Source organism: Misgurnus anguillicaudatus, chromosome 5 (genome assembly GCF_027580225.2).
Source record: "Misgurnus anguillicaudatus chromosome 5, ASM2758022v2, whole genome shotgun sequence".
Classification (NCBI taxonomy): Eukaryota; Metazoa; Chordata; class Actinopteri; order Cypriniformes; family Cobitidae; genus Misgurnus; species Misgurnus anguillicaudatus.
The window spans coordinates 4,379,623-4,393,096 of NC_073341.2; the positions used below are offsets into that span (position 1 = coordinate 4,379,623).

The window sequence follows — 13,474 nt, forward strand, 5'->3', positions numbered from 1 at the left end:
AAGGAGGATTAGCTAGGAATGTATGTCTGGAAATTGTCAAGATAAGAAAGAGGCTTAAAGAGGAAAAGCAAACATACAACCATGTATTAACTAATGCTTTAATATTCACAGGATAAAATATGCAATATATTTCTTACTTAATCAGTAATAATCATTGAATAATTGATGTAATAAAGATATGATGTTGTCTTTGATAAATGTGTATTAACCAATGAAATGAAGGTTGCATGCAGAATAACCTAATGGGGGGATGGCAGCTCAACCTTGAAGAACAGAATCTCCTGCGCTTGTTCTTTGTGTGTGTGTTTTCTTCCCTGACAGATGTTTTTTAATAATGATTAAAGTGTTTTGCTTAGAAGTAGTATTGCAGTAAAAGATTTAATATGTGTTTATCTATCTAAAGAAGTTAATGTGTGCCTTATTCATATAACCAATTTTACGAATAATGAAATGATGTCATGATATTGAAATGTGTTTTACATAATAATCACTTTCATCTTACAGCTTATGTTTTTTATGAATAAATGAATGTTTTATTAATGATTTGTTTTTAAGAAAGCATTATTATATTCTATGTGAAGTCAATCATATGTGAAGTGGAGGAGTACTGGGGAGAAAGTGACGGACTGCATGGCTCTCAGGGATGAGCGGAGAACAGTTTGTTTTTTTCTTTGTCTGTGTGTGTCTATCTTCTCCTGCAGGCTAAAACTGGGTGTGGTGATGGAGTCAGATTGACGAGGGGAACAGCCTTTGTGGGTGGAGATTCTAAGAAGAAAGATCGACGTCATATATTTTATAAATATGCATGTTACTTTTTGAGCTGGTTGTTCATTGCTTGAGATGACCCAGCGCGCATGTAAAACTTTTTAATATATGATCAATAAATAACTTAATTTTAATACTGTGCCTCTCCTCTAATTATGAACATGCAATGGACACCTTAAAGTCCAACAGCGTGCTCGCTTAGTCCACGAGTCCGTAGGGTGTCCCATCTGTCATTTTTACGCTTTGAAGTGTGCTCATCGGCGCCTCCTTTGCCCCCTTGATGCGGTCTTCAGCGAAGCCCGCACTGCAGCAGGCTTCGCGCACTTTACCAACCCAGAAGTCCTTGCGAAAGAGCAATCAGACCAATCAGACGACGGAAGGGAGGAACTCACACTGACGGGCAACTTCTCTACCTATTTCCGGTGTGACGCTCGAGTCTGTCCCAAAATACGACTCTGTTGCACCCACGTGGACTCGTATTAAGGGTCCCTAAAGTCTGGACTACGTGATGTCATCAAAGTGTGGACTCTGAGGAGGACCACAAGTCCGGAGTGTGCCATTTGGGACAGGACCATTGTTCTCTCTACGTGCATTTACATGCAACCAAGTAATCCGGTTGTAATCCCATTGATAGCTCAATCAATTGAACAGCCTCATGTAAACACCTTATTCAAAACAATTGAGGTTGATCAGATGCTATTTTTGATCTTATTTAAAGGGGGGGGGTTGTCCGATCTGTGATCCGATCATCAGGAAAAAAGTAGGCATGTAAACGTGTGAATAATAGTATTTTCTCAGTCTGATGAAAAAAACTTTCTCCAACTCAGCTTTGTACATTTATCCAGAGATAAAACGTACACAGGTTGAGAGATACTGTGCTGCTTTATTCAAGTTCAGATTTGTGCTACTGTTTGACTGTCTCAGTGGTTTTTATTTATTTATTTATTGCTAAAGATGAAAGAAATTCCGTCTATTAGTTATTGGTATTTGGACCGTGAATAGTCATGGATTCTTTTGGGCTAGTTATAGAATGTCCATTTGGATTGCACAGACGTTTGGATTACATAGAATGTACAGTACATGTAAATTTGCTTTTCAATCAGATTGCAATGTTTAGATTACAAAGATTGATTTAATTAGGGTTCCGTCAGGTTCTCCTCCGCGGCCTCCATCTGGTTCTCCTCCACGGCCTCTGTCTGGTTCTCCTTCGCGGTTTCCTTTGTGGTATCCTCCGCTGTCTCCTCTGTGGTGTCCTCCGCGGTCTCTCTTAGCAGGCCAGCTGACAGTCTTTGCCTGGGCCCGGGACAAGATAATCTTAGAGGGCCCCCCACCCCTTACTTTTAACTGGTAACAAGACATTTGGCATTATCAGATTCAGGACCCACGAATATTGCAAATTATACATTGTAGCCATAAAACATTTAGTTAAAGGTGCAGTGTGTAATTTTAGAAGGATCTCTTGACAGAAATGAAAAATAATATACACAACTATATTATCAGGGGTGTACCTTTTAATAATGAACCGTTATGTTTTTATAACCTTAGAATGAGACGTTTTTATCTACATACACAGAGGGTCCCCTTACGTGGAGGCCCCCATTTTGTGCCGCCATGTTTCTACAGAAGCCTTTAATGGACAAACTTTTTTTACCAAGTTGTCTCTGACAATGACATGTTTTACCGGTGGCAGCTACTGTAGCTTCTCTATGCGTTTCAAAAGCAAGAGGTGAGCAGTGTATTAAGCCGTTGGTTGCAATTTGCAACCTCACCACTAGATGCTTCTAAAATTTACACACTGCACCTTTAAATGTAGTACACTGAAAAAATTATTCATTGAATTTAATCAATTTTTTGGGGTAGGTGGTTGCCATCAATTTATTTAGGGTACATTTAAACAAAAAAGATTAGTAGAGTAAAATAAAATATAAAACTTTTGTTTAAATGTAGCTTAAATAAATACATTGCAACCACTTACCTTAAAAAACTGATTCAATTCAATGAATCATTTTTTTCAGTGTACTGACACTGTATACTGACACAAAATATCATATAATCACGTATGAATTATGAACAGACTATTGGAAATATCAATAAAACAACTTCAGCTAATATTATGCCGTGTTTGGACTAAAAATGGAATAAATATTACTCCTCTCTTTAGAAATTTGAAGTAAACATATAAACTCAATCAATATTTCTCCAAACATGCACTTTGAACCAAAAGCCACGAGGGATATTATTTTGTAAAGAGCTTTCATGATGAGCATGCATTACCCTTAAGAAAATAAACCATGGTTTTACTACAGTTAAAACCAAAAAAACATGGTTACTGTAGTAAAACCATGGTAACTACAAAATAACCATGGTTTTGACAAACATGGTTTTCAAAAACCATAGTTAAACCATGGTTATTGTAGTAAAAATGGTTTTGCTCATAGTAATCAATACACCAAAAAAAAAAAACATGGTTACTACACTTTTACCACAATAAAACCATGGTCAATTTTCGTAAAGGTAAATTTTTCTCAATGAATGCGACTGAGGGTAGAGCCCTGCATTTCAGCCCAAGCCCGGCCGACCTTTTTACATCCCTCAGGTCTGGTTTCGGACAATTTTAACGTCACAGCTGATACGCGGGCGGACCTCGGGCTTATTTAGGCTTCTCCATCTTTTTATATTTTTCAATTTAATTAAAATAACCATTTGACGACGATGATTGTAAAACAAACGTAGTAAGACTTTTAACCTATGGCACGAGTCCGCTATAAGCACAGCCAGCCACACATTTACAATGCAGCTGTTGCGTATTTAACAGCAGGACCTTCAGCGCACCGGGAAAAATATTAATGGAGGACTAGATTAAAACCTTGGACACTGCGCATAATGCAAACCAAGACATAATCTATTATATATATATATATTTATACAACAGTTCTTTCTGGTTCTCGAATCTGATTGGCTAAGAGCTATGCCATATTGTGCTCATAACGGCACTGTAACCGCTTCACCTTTCGTATCATTCCGCCACCTAGTGAATGGAGGTCCTAAGCAGGCTCATCTCTGAATGGAAAAACACAGACGCCCTGTTTTGAATCACTCTCCGTGTGTCTCATTATTTTACTAGCTCATAAATCAGTCTGTGAATCCCCAATCGGAAGTTATTATTCCTTCAAAGATCAGCGCTCTTGGATGTTACTTTAAAGTTAATGGGAGAAATGTCTTGTCACATCGTGTGGACGATTAACACTTGGAAAGAGGAATATAAACACTCGTTTTTTTCTGGAGCTATATCTCTTATCAAAACACGAAAACACCGTGGAACTGCAGGTAAGCACCGCAGCTTTTAAATGTGGACATTGATCATTTACTTTATCGTGACGTGACTATTAAAACATGTTATGAGATATCGCCACTGGTATATTTATAAGCAGCATGCAAAAACATCTCTCTGACACTTATAAAACAACGTTTTATATAGTACTGACAAGAACAAAGTTTAATAATAATAATCGAGTGCTCGAATCGCGTTAAGAATAAATGAGAAAGCAATAGTAACGTTATACAAGTATAGTTTTATTCACTTTTACCCGGCGCCAAAACAATAACAACACAAAAGACACTAAATATGAATAAAAAACAAGTAATAGTTTGATCATGACACCAAATACTGCTGATTTGATCTCATTTTGACGATCATAAACAAACAAGGCCGACATGAGAATCCCTGGGAGAGATGTAGCCCAGAGAGGGCGGTGGTCAGCGGGGCGAGTGAACACTGACGTCCGCTCATGCTTTGGTTCTCATTCGTACCGAATCTCACTAAGCAAATGTTCAAACAGGCGTTATCTTTACTAATCGACTGCAGATTTAAATATAATACATATACATTCTCGACTGAACTAATCTTAAAACTACACTTTGTGACCAAGAAACGGTAATATAAAGTAACGGCTTTTCCGTCCATTGAGTTGTTATGAGCTTCAAAGCAGCCGAAAGTTTTACCTGTCATTCTGGCCACCCTCAAATCCGTGGCGGAAGAAGTAGTTCTCAAACAAAGAGGCTTTTAAAATAACTCCGTTGTTGTTTTCTAGTTTTCGTTTTTCAAACGTGTGCCGTCAAACTGTTGTATAAAAGCAATATCGCTCTTGGAGTCATGTGATATAGCTCTATATCATCACGGCTGTGATTAGGCCAGAGGCACGAGGCCGTAGACGTGTGATATAGAGGCCGTAGGATAGATATAGAGCTATACCACACTCCTACTCAAGCGATATTGCTTAAATATATGCATAGCGAAGTTGTAAGATAAGGCAGGTTGCATGTTTATTCGGTTTCATGTTTATTTCGTCTCGTTTTGTAGCTATAGCCCTTTTCATTTTTTTATTTCTGCACCCGTACCAGCTGCGAGCAGCAGAGCAACCTGCCTCCGCTTTTTAAAAATAGTGTGTGTTGATAATAAACGTTTAAACTAACACTGTGATGTGCTGAAAATATATATTTTATATAGTTGTTATTATAGACAAGCGAAGTGTTGATTTGAGAGTTCAATTTATCAAACATGTCGTCAACTTGCTGTCGGCTGCAAACCGCTTGTTGGTTATCATAAAAAAACTTTAACAAACAAAAATACTCTAAAATGTAAATAAAAAAGAAATATAACTATGTTGCCATTTAAAACAAATCTGAACTGCTTTAATTGCTGCAAGAGTAGTACAGCTGTGTAAGGAATCTGTGTAAGGAGTTATTTTTTGCTATTTCTGCTTTCTTTTGCAAAATCTATGTGGAATTTTGCAGAATAATTAAAAATGTTTTAAACGATCTGAGAGAATGTGTGCTATGAATATTACAAAACAATAAAATATTTTATAATTACATTTTATTAAAGGATTACCCTGAATTAAACTGGACCAACATAAACCAACGGATAATGTGCTGTCACGACCATAGAGTTTTATATAAATTACATATAGTACTGTCTACAGTGAAACAGTAAAAAGAAAAGGCTTCTCATAATGAATGTAGCCTATATCAAGATAATTTCATCTGTTTAACAACACAATGTATATTTATCTTGTAAACGGATTTGAAATAATAAATAATTGTCCCGTCACATAGCAATAGAGACGATAGAGATCTCATTATCTTCTCCGCGGTAAGTTTTATTTCAAATTCAAGTTTTACATATTAAATATTAAATAGTTTGTGCTTTCTCTCATAAAAACTTCACAGCAAACAGCACAGACTTCTAAACACACGCGATGCAGTGACTATATCTGCGGTCACAGATTCCTAATGGGGAGAATTAGGAATTCTATTTGCCTCTATAAGGCCAATATTTTCTTCTTTTCTTTTATTTTCTGAGCACCGGACTTGTGCTGAGTCTGACCAGACATTTTGAGCGTACTGAACTTCAAATCAAATTAATCAAATATTTTCTTTATTTTTTAACAATTATTCCATAGGTTCCAGTTCTGGGCCCCCCTATGCCCCCCCCCACCCTGGGCCCGGGACAACAGACCTCCCTGTCGACAGGCGTGCTCTTAGGGTCTCCATGTCTCCATCACCCATACCTCCATGGTCTCCTTCACGCTCTACACTTTCTGAACATTCTTCTCAGAGTCCATTGGATTCCAACATAAAGGATGTATTACGCAATTTGCATTCAAATATTATTTTTGACAAGGTGCCACCAACAGCAAACCGGTTAAACTTTGTGAAGACAGACATTCTTGAAAGTGCTTTCCGAGCATTTAAAAGAAAGCAATTCAATCCTAAAATGAGACTTGATATTGTGTTCGTTGACACCTGTGGTCAAGGTGAAGGGGCTGCGGACAATGGTGGACCCACCAGGGAATTTTTGACCCTGCTACTGAGAGATCTGTTAAACTCACATTTCTTTGATGGGCCTACATGTAAGAAGAATCTAGGGCTAGACTCTATAGGTAAGCACGTTACAGAATTAGATTACATAGATTACAATTTACAGAATATGTTTGACAAGAATTTGATTATATCTTTGCAGGTTTTTGTGTCCTGTTCAGGTCAATTTTACTTGTATGCTTAACTACTCCCTGATCTGTTGCTTTAGGTACTGTCCAAATGAAGCTGTATATTATCTTCAGAACTTACACAACATTATAAAAGATGTCTACAAATTGTATTTTATATTTACAGGACTCAGCAGAGGCACCTACCGAATTATTGGTATAATATTATCTGTCTGCTTAGTTCATGGGGGACTCGGACCTCATGTTTTTTCTAATAGACTACTATGCCAGATGATTGGAGAACCCAGCCCCCCTGTTGACATCTTGGAGGTGGACGATGCTGACCTTAGACAACAAATACAAAAGGCCGGTTTCAAATTCATGAAAGCATTCTTTTTTTCTGTGTTTCTATAGCATTGTGCTGCACTGTGGGAATTATGATGGAATAGTACTCATTTTCATTATGATGACAAAATATGATCTGCAACAGTAAAAAGTATGTAAACTAGTATGTTTCTGTACTGTAACTGGTTCTAAACGACAGCTTAAGTGTGATGTAAAACAACGCCTGAAAACTACCCTAATCACAAACTGGGCTAAGAAAGTTTAAAACATCGTCTACACACATTTTGTACTGAGACATTTCTAATAAAGTAATTATTTGTTCATTACAGATTCAAGAAGCCAAAACTGTGGAGGAGACACGAGAAGCTGCAAATGTGGCAGCCAATAACCTTTCACTTCTTGGGTCCCTGACAGTCATCAGAACATTAAGTGACCGTGATGACATATTGTCGTCATCCCTAAAATATTATCTGGAGGGAAGACTTGATGCACCTTTGAGGTAGTAAGTGTTTTTATTGTGCCAACTGAACCAAAATGATGTGCATTTGAGATTAAATAAGGTTTAGTAACATCTTGTTTTGTTACTTAAGTAAGTGATAATGTGCATCCAACTGGTTATCACAAAATAAATACTGACAGGGTAATCTGAACCCCGACGTTACATTGAAGTGACTTGTATCACCCTGAAGGGATTTATTTGTGATATTAAGACTGTGAGCTGTATATTATTCCACTTAGTACACATTTAGTTGCTATACAAGTAAATAAGAGGCACTCGTGTATATATAAAAGTCCCTAAACATCACCTCCGTCAAAAGTGAGAGTGATATTAACCAAATGTTTTCACCATGTGTTATCTTTACATCAAATACTTGCTTCAAATCCGCTGTATTCTGTCTTCTGGCCATTTATAATATTTATATATCAATCGTATGCAAGGGAAATGCCATTTCCTAATGGCAGTAAGGCTGTGTCATCTCGGAATAAAATCACATGTTGTGACTGGCCAATCCGAATCAAGCATTATAGAGTGCTGTATAATGTTAATATTGAGGGCAGGGTAGGCGGCTTTTGTCTAGAAGCATTTTTTCCACATTTGTTTAAACTGTCTTTATATACTAATACATAATTAAAATGTAAATACTCTGAAAAATAGAGTATAAAAGTCGAGTGTCTGTACACCTCTCACAACTGTTTACAACATTCGGGACGAAACAAATGATAGGCTTGGGTGACTGTCACTCTGTCTCGCAACCGTTGCTACCACCCCCACTGCTACAGGATCTGCCCACATGCGCGCGCACTTTGATTTAAAGATTGCAGAGGCACGGAACCTAGGAAGAGTATGGCAGAGAAACTCGCAGTACCTGCATTTGCAGTCAGCGAAAGCAAACACGGCAAAAAAAGGAAGACCGTACTAGAAAAGGCAATGAACAAAAAGTATTTGGATAAACAAAGAAACCAAACAAGAGTCAACATCAACGTGGCTTTCCTGTGATGGCGAGAACTGCGTGATCTCAAGGGGCTGAAAAGTGACGCAATGATGACTTTATTTCTGCTGGACAGGTAATCCAGATTTTCATATTGATTGTCAATTTTTGTGTTTATGTTTTCATGAAGCATGTATCACTAGCACACATACCTGCCTAATATAGATAACATAACATTACTAGTGCTGCAGCTATCGATTCTTTTTGTAATCGATTAATCTAGCACTAAATCGATCGATTAATCGAGTAATCGGATAATTTTTTTATGTGTTTTTAAACAACCAAAACAAATAATGCATAACGAAAATGACGTGGCTGTAAAATGTTCAAGCATTTGGCTTTTATTTCTAAAAAAACAGAGGTATTTGGCTCCAAAAAATAAGCCTATTTATTTTTACCCATTTAGTGTTTATAAGTGCCAGTGCCACTGCCAACAATTAAACACTTTAATTTATTAATATGCACAACAGGTTTCATGTTGTAATCTAGCCCTGACATCAAAGTAAATATCTGGTTTATGTACATTTCTACACCTGCAGCATTTACCCTTAGGCTACTAACATATAATATATCATTTCTGGGGTGAGCCTATTTGCTATGGTAACAACCTGTGTGTATGTGCGCACGTGCACCTGTGTGTGTGTGTGCACGCGTGCTGTGCGTGAGGAAGAGTGACACCCCAGTCAGACATTCAGTTGCTTCATTGCATTTTGGTACGGCAGAAATACATAATTCATTTTCAATAGAACGCTGCATTTGGTTTGCATCACTTGCATTGCGGTGCATTTTAGGTTAAGAAACTGTTCGAAAAATCACAACATCACGTCCCGCTGTATACAGTGAATACATGCTGAAATTATTGTTGCGTGGCTACATAAAAGTTAAAGCATATGTGATGCATTGCGCAATCGGTCTGACTCGCGTGAGAGAGAATAACTTCCTTATGCTAAACTCCAATAAGACAAAGATTATTATTATTGAACAAAATATGTCAGATTACAATTTGCCCATATATGATTGCACTGTGGTGCCATTTTTGGTACACACACTGTAAAGTGCATGCGTGTGTGTGAAGGGGTTAAGTTATACTCTCCTGCAATTGAACGTGAATACGTTTACTACTTAAAAACATCAAAGCTAAACATCATATCTAGTCAAACCGCATAACGACATCGCTACAAATACAGTATGGGATTAAAATCAGCGGAAGCTACGTTACCTTGTTTCATCGACGCTTGGTGAAACAGCAGTGGATGTTTTCGGTTCAGATGCTGAATGTAATGATAATGTAATGATCCCAAACTTTAGACATTCTCTCTCTGCTGTTTATGGACATATTCGCTCCGCCATCGCGCCAACTAAATTCAAAATGTACCACGCGCTATGATGTGCTTCCTGAACATTGAACAGCGGTCCGTTTGAATCAGATCTCGGCGCGTGTAGTGCGCGTCATAGGAATTTAACAAGGCTTCGAGACAGAATTTTTGCCTCGAGGAATTTTTTGAATCAAGTAAATCGAGTAACTCGATGAATCGTTTCAGCCCTAAACATTACTTAGTAGAACTACGCTGTCGTAGCTATAACAGAGTAACTTTGGTATCCACTGTGTTATAGCTACACTTACTGCGAGACGGTAAATAATCAATAGGCCTAAATGTTAGCTCAAGTTGAGAGCTGTCTTATTGAATTTCGCAAAATGTAACTTTTGAAATCAAAATGCTTGTGTAACCGCTAGTATACAGCGCCGAGTAGCTGTTTTAGACCTAGCTTTATCCCCTGTCTAAACTATGTAACGATGTTCACCCTGAACGTTTTTTTGACTGTGGTTTGTTGTTATGTTTACTGATGTCTTTATCTTGTATCTGTGTGTGTCGTACACACTGTGTTGTGTACGCGTGTGTGTGTTTGTATGCGTGTTTATATCTATATGTACGTACATGCATGTGCGCGTGTGTTTGTGTGTGTGGGTGTGTATGTGTGTCTGCAATGCAGTTGTGAAAAGGGTTTCGTTTGAGTGTATGTTACTCTGTTTATCTGTAAACAAGATATTTAAAATATGTGGTGATGTTGTTATGTTGATAGTGTTATTGGTAGTACTCCTATGTATTTTATTCTATATATGTCTAAGTGATGGCTCAAAAAAGATTTACTAGTGAAAAACATATAGATATTATTTTTGTTCACACCACAAATGTAATCGTTGCTGATTTATTATCAAAATTGCATGTTCTGTGCAAATGCTGTATAAAAAAGAATGATGTATGGTATTGTAAACTTTTCATTAAGCTGATACACCTTTCTATATTGTCAGGTACAGCAAGCTGTACAACAAGAAGTCCAGGAAGTGGAGAGATTGTATTCATTAAAGGTGAAGAAGGACTACAGCTACATTGCAGACCTACAGCGTGCCATCCTCCTTCGACGGCTATCAGCTAATAAGGGGATGGCTAGAAGCAGAACCAGGAGACCTGATGATCCCCGTCAACATGGCGTTCTGTCTGGTGCACCTGCCCCATCAACACAGGAGCTGTTGCAAATTCAAGTCAGCAGAGGGTCAGGTGAGTTGTTTAAATACTGGTACCTATAGTAGTACCAGCTATTTTATGAGTTATATGGATTTGTTGAAAATACTTCAAATGAGGATTTAAATTTCAACATTACATATAACACAGTTTTCACTGCAACTTATCAAACTCAGAAACTGTTATTTGAATCGAAGTGGTTATATAATTCATGATACAATCGCAATATCACATGGCTGCCTTTTTCATCCAATACAAATGTAGTAGTACATATGATTTCAGCAAACGAATGAAAGAAAAATGTGTCTAATAATGGCCATTTCTGGCCGAGATAAACACACACTCAAAACTCTACTTCCATAATAGATGAGATATATATTGTTATACTTTTTAACAGTAATGTGTTTGTTTTTTAAATCTGGTAATCATGTCAGTGAGATAATTGTTATATTCTTTTTATAGGTCAATTGCTGCCAAAACAATAAATCATCTCCATAGCTGATGTGATGCTATGTCGCAAGTCTGGCCCGTCAACCAGTCAAGACACCTCTGGAGACACCATGTCTTTATTTATGTATAGTGTTATTTTGATTGTGCTGATGTTTTTTATATCTGTATAGGTTATAGTTTTAGTAATATAAAAATAAACAAGTGACATACTACATTTGGTTGTCGTTATTTTAGAAGTAATACATAAATGTAGTTTTGAAATCTAATGTGGTTTCTGATGCAAGTGTAAAGAAAAGTCATTTATCATTTTCAGTCAAATTATTTATTTAAAAAAAAAATGTTGTACAGAACCCCCAAAAAATATATATTTACATATAGTAGACTGTAAAACACAAAAACTATGTACATGTATTCATTCACACAGTGGATAGAACGTTCTTGAAAGCACTCATTACAATTACACTCTACTAGGGATAAAACCTCTGTACTGTTGCAGTGGATCAGGATAACGGTCGCGTAACTTCCAGACACAGCAACTTGGAATCACGACTCTGTGACCCTGTCCTAGTGCTCCATACTGCCACACTACAAATTGCCTGTATGGCAATAAATTGGCTTTATTTCTCTTTAAGAGGACTTATGTGCACATTACACTTCAGATCATATACCTGTTCACATGCCCGTGTTTGAGCTTAATGATTCAAAACTCGACGCAGGTCCTCTTGTCCAAGACTAAGTGCTTCTTGCCCTGCACTTCGACCACCCCGTCCTCGGACCTTACTTCCGCGGACCCTGGTTGCTCGCCCTCGACCACGGACCTGTCCTCAAGCCGACGATACGGTACTTGTCCCCGGAGTGTAGTCCTCATCAGAGTCAACAGCAATGCTTTCATTGTGGAAACTCTTACATGCCACACACCGTATATGTTATGAATCTTACACGAAATTCACCTTCATCACCGTGTAAATGATGGTAACTAAAACGTGTATCAATGCAACCTGTTTTTAGCAAACATAGCTAGCTTGTTCATTACCGAATCAAACGAAATAAATGTTAAACTTTACCAGTATCGATATGCTAGCTTGATAGTGAGTACTGAAAGCCATCCTATTTGTTTATATTCAAAAAGTGATAAAGTTAGGTTTATTATTACATGTGATTCTGGCACGATGTCACCAGATGCACCGCGCTCCATCTTCTCCGCTTGTCTCAGGTAAATATGCATCTTCCAGAGCGGTCAGTGTCGCGCGTTCATGTGTTTTGGGGGCGTGGCTTTGGAAGAAGCCCAGAAGGGAGGGTGGTGGTTTGAATGGAAGTGATGGGCTGTGTTTAGAGCGGCCGTGGGAGGTGTGCAGACACTCGATTTTTGTGCTCTCTTTTTCAGAGTGCTTACATTTTACTTATGTATTGGTATATAAGGTCAGTTTGAACAGGTTTGGTATGGATGTTTTTTGGACGGGAGCTGCCTACCCTGCCTTTAAACAACCATATGTTGCTTGTTTGTTGAAGTGATTATCTGCATAACCTTGTTAAGCAGGTAAATGTCCTGAATGTTGGTTTGTACACCCAGGTAGTAATGTATCAAGTCACTAATATCACTTTGTGGAATGTCTTTACTAGATTGAAGGAGGGCTTGGAAACTCTGGGAGTGCTTCAGGCACTTAAAAATAACCCGTGCCTAAGATATTTGTTTGCTGAAGGTCCCCCTGCACCGCTAACGGCAAAACAAATAACAGACCTCTTTAAGGTCTGTTATCCCGAAAAAGGATCGTGGCGGTTGGAGGAGGAGCGTGCGGTTGCCCAGTGGAGAGACTGGCTCATAGACCTTGAGGGTTTGCACTCTTACCAGAAGACACATAGGTCCCGTACACACTGCATATTAATTCGGTTGTCACTTCACCTTTTAATGCTTAAT

At 38.0% G+C, this 13,474-nt stretch overlaps 2 long non-coding RNA genes across 2 annotated transcripts in view; one reads left to right on the top strand and one right to left on the bottom strand.

Annotated features, from left to right (window-relative positions):
- LOC141363888 (uncharacterized) overlaps window positions 1–13,474 on the bottom strand; it is a 111,026-nt gene that overhangs the window by 2,538 nt on the left and 95,014 nt on the right. The window lies entirely within an intron of this gene.
- Window positions 8,323–11,704, top strand: LOC129413377 (uncharacterized). Its single transcript, XR_008633903.2, has 3 exons — window positions 8,323–8,663; window positions 10,899–11,145; window positions 11,572–11,704. It is a non-coding gene; the product is annotated as an uncharacterized lncRNA (long non-coding RNA).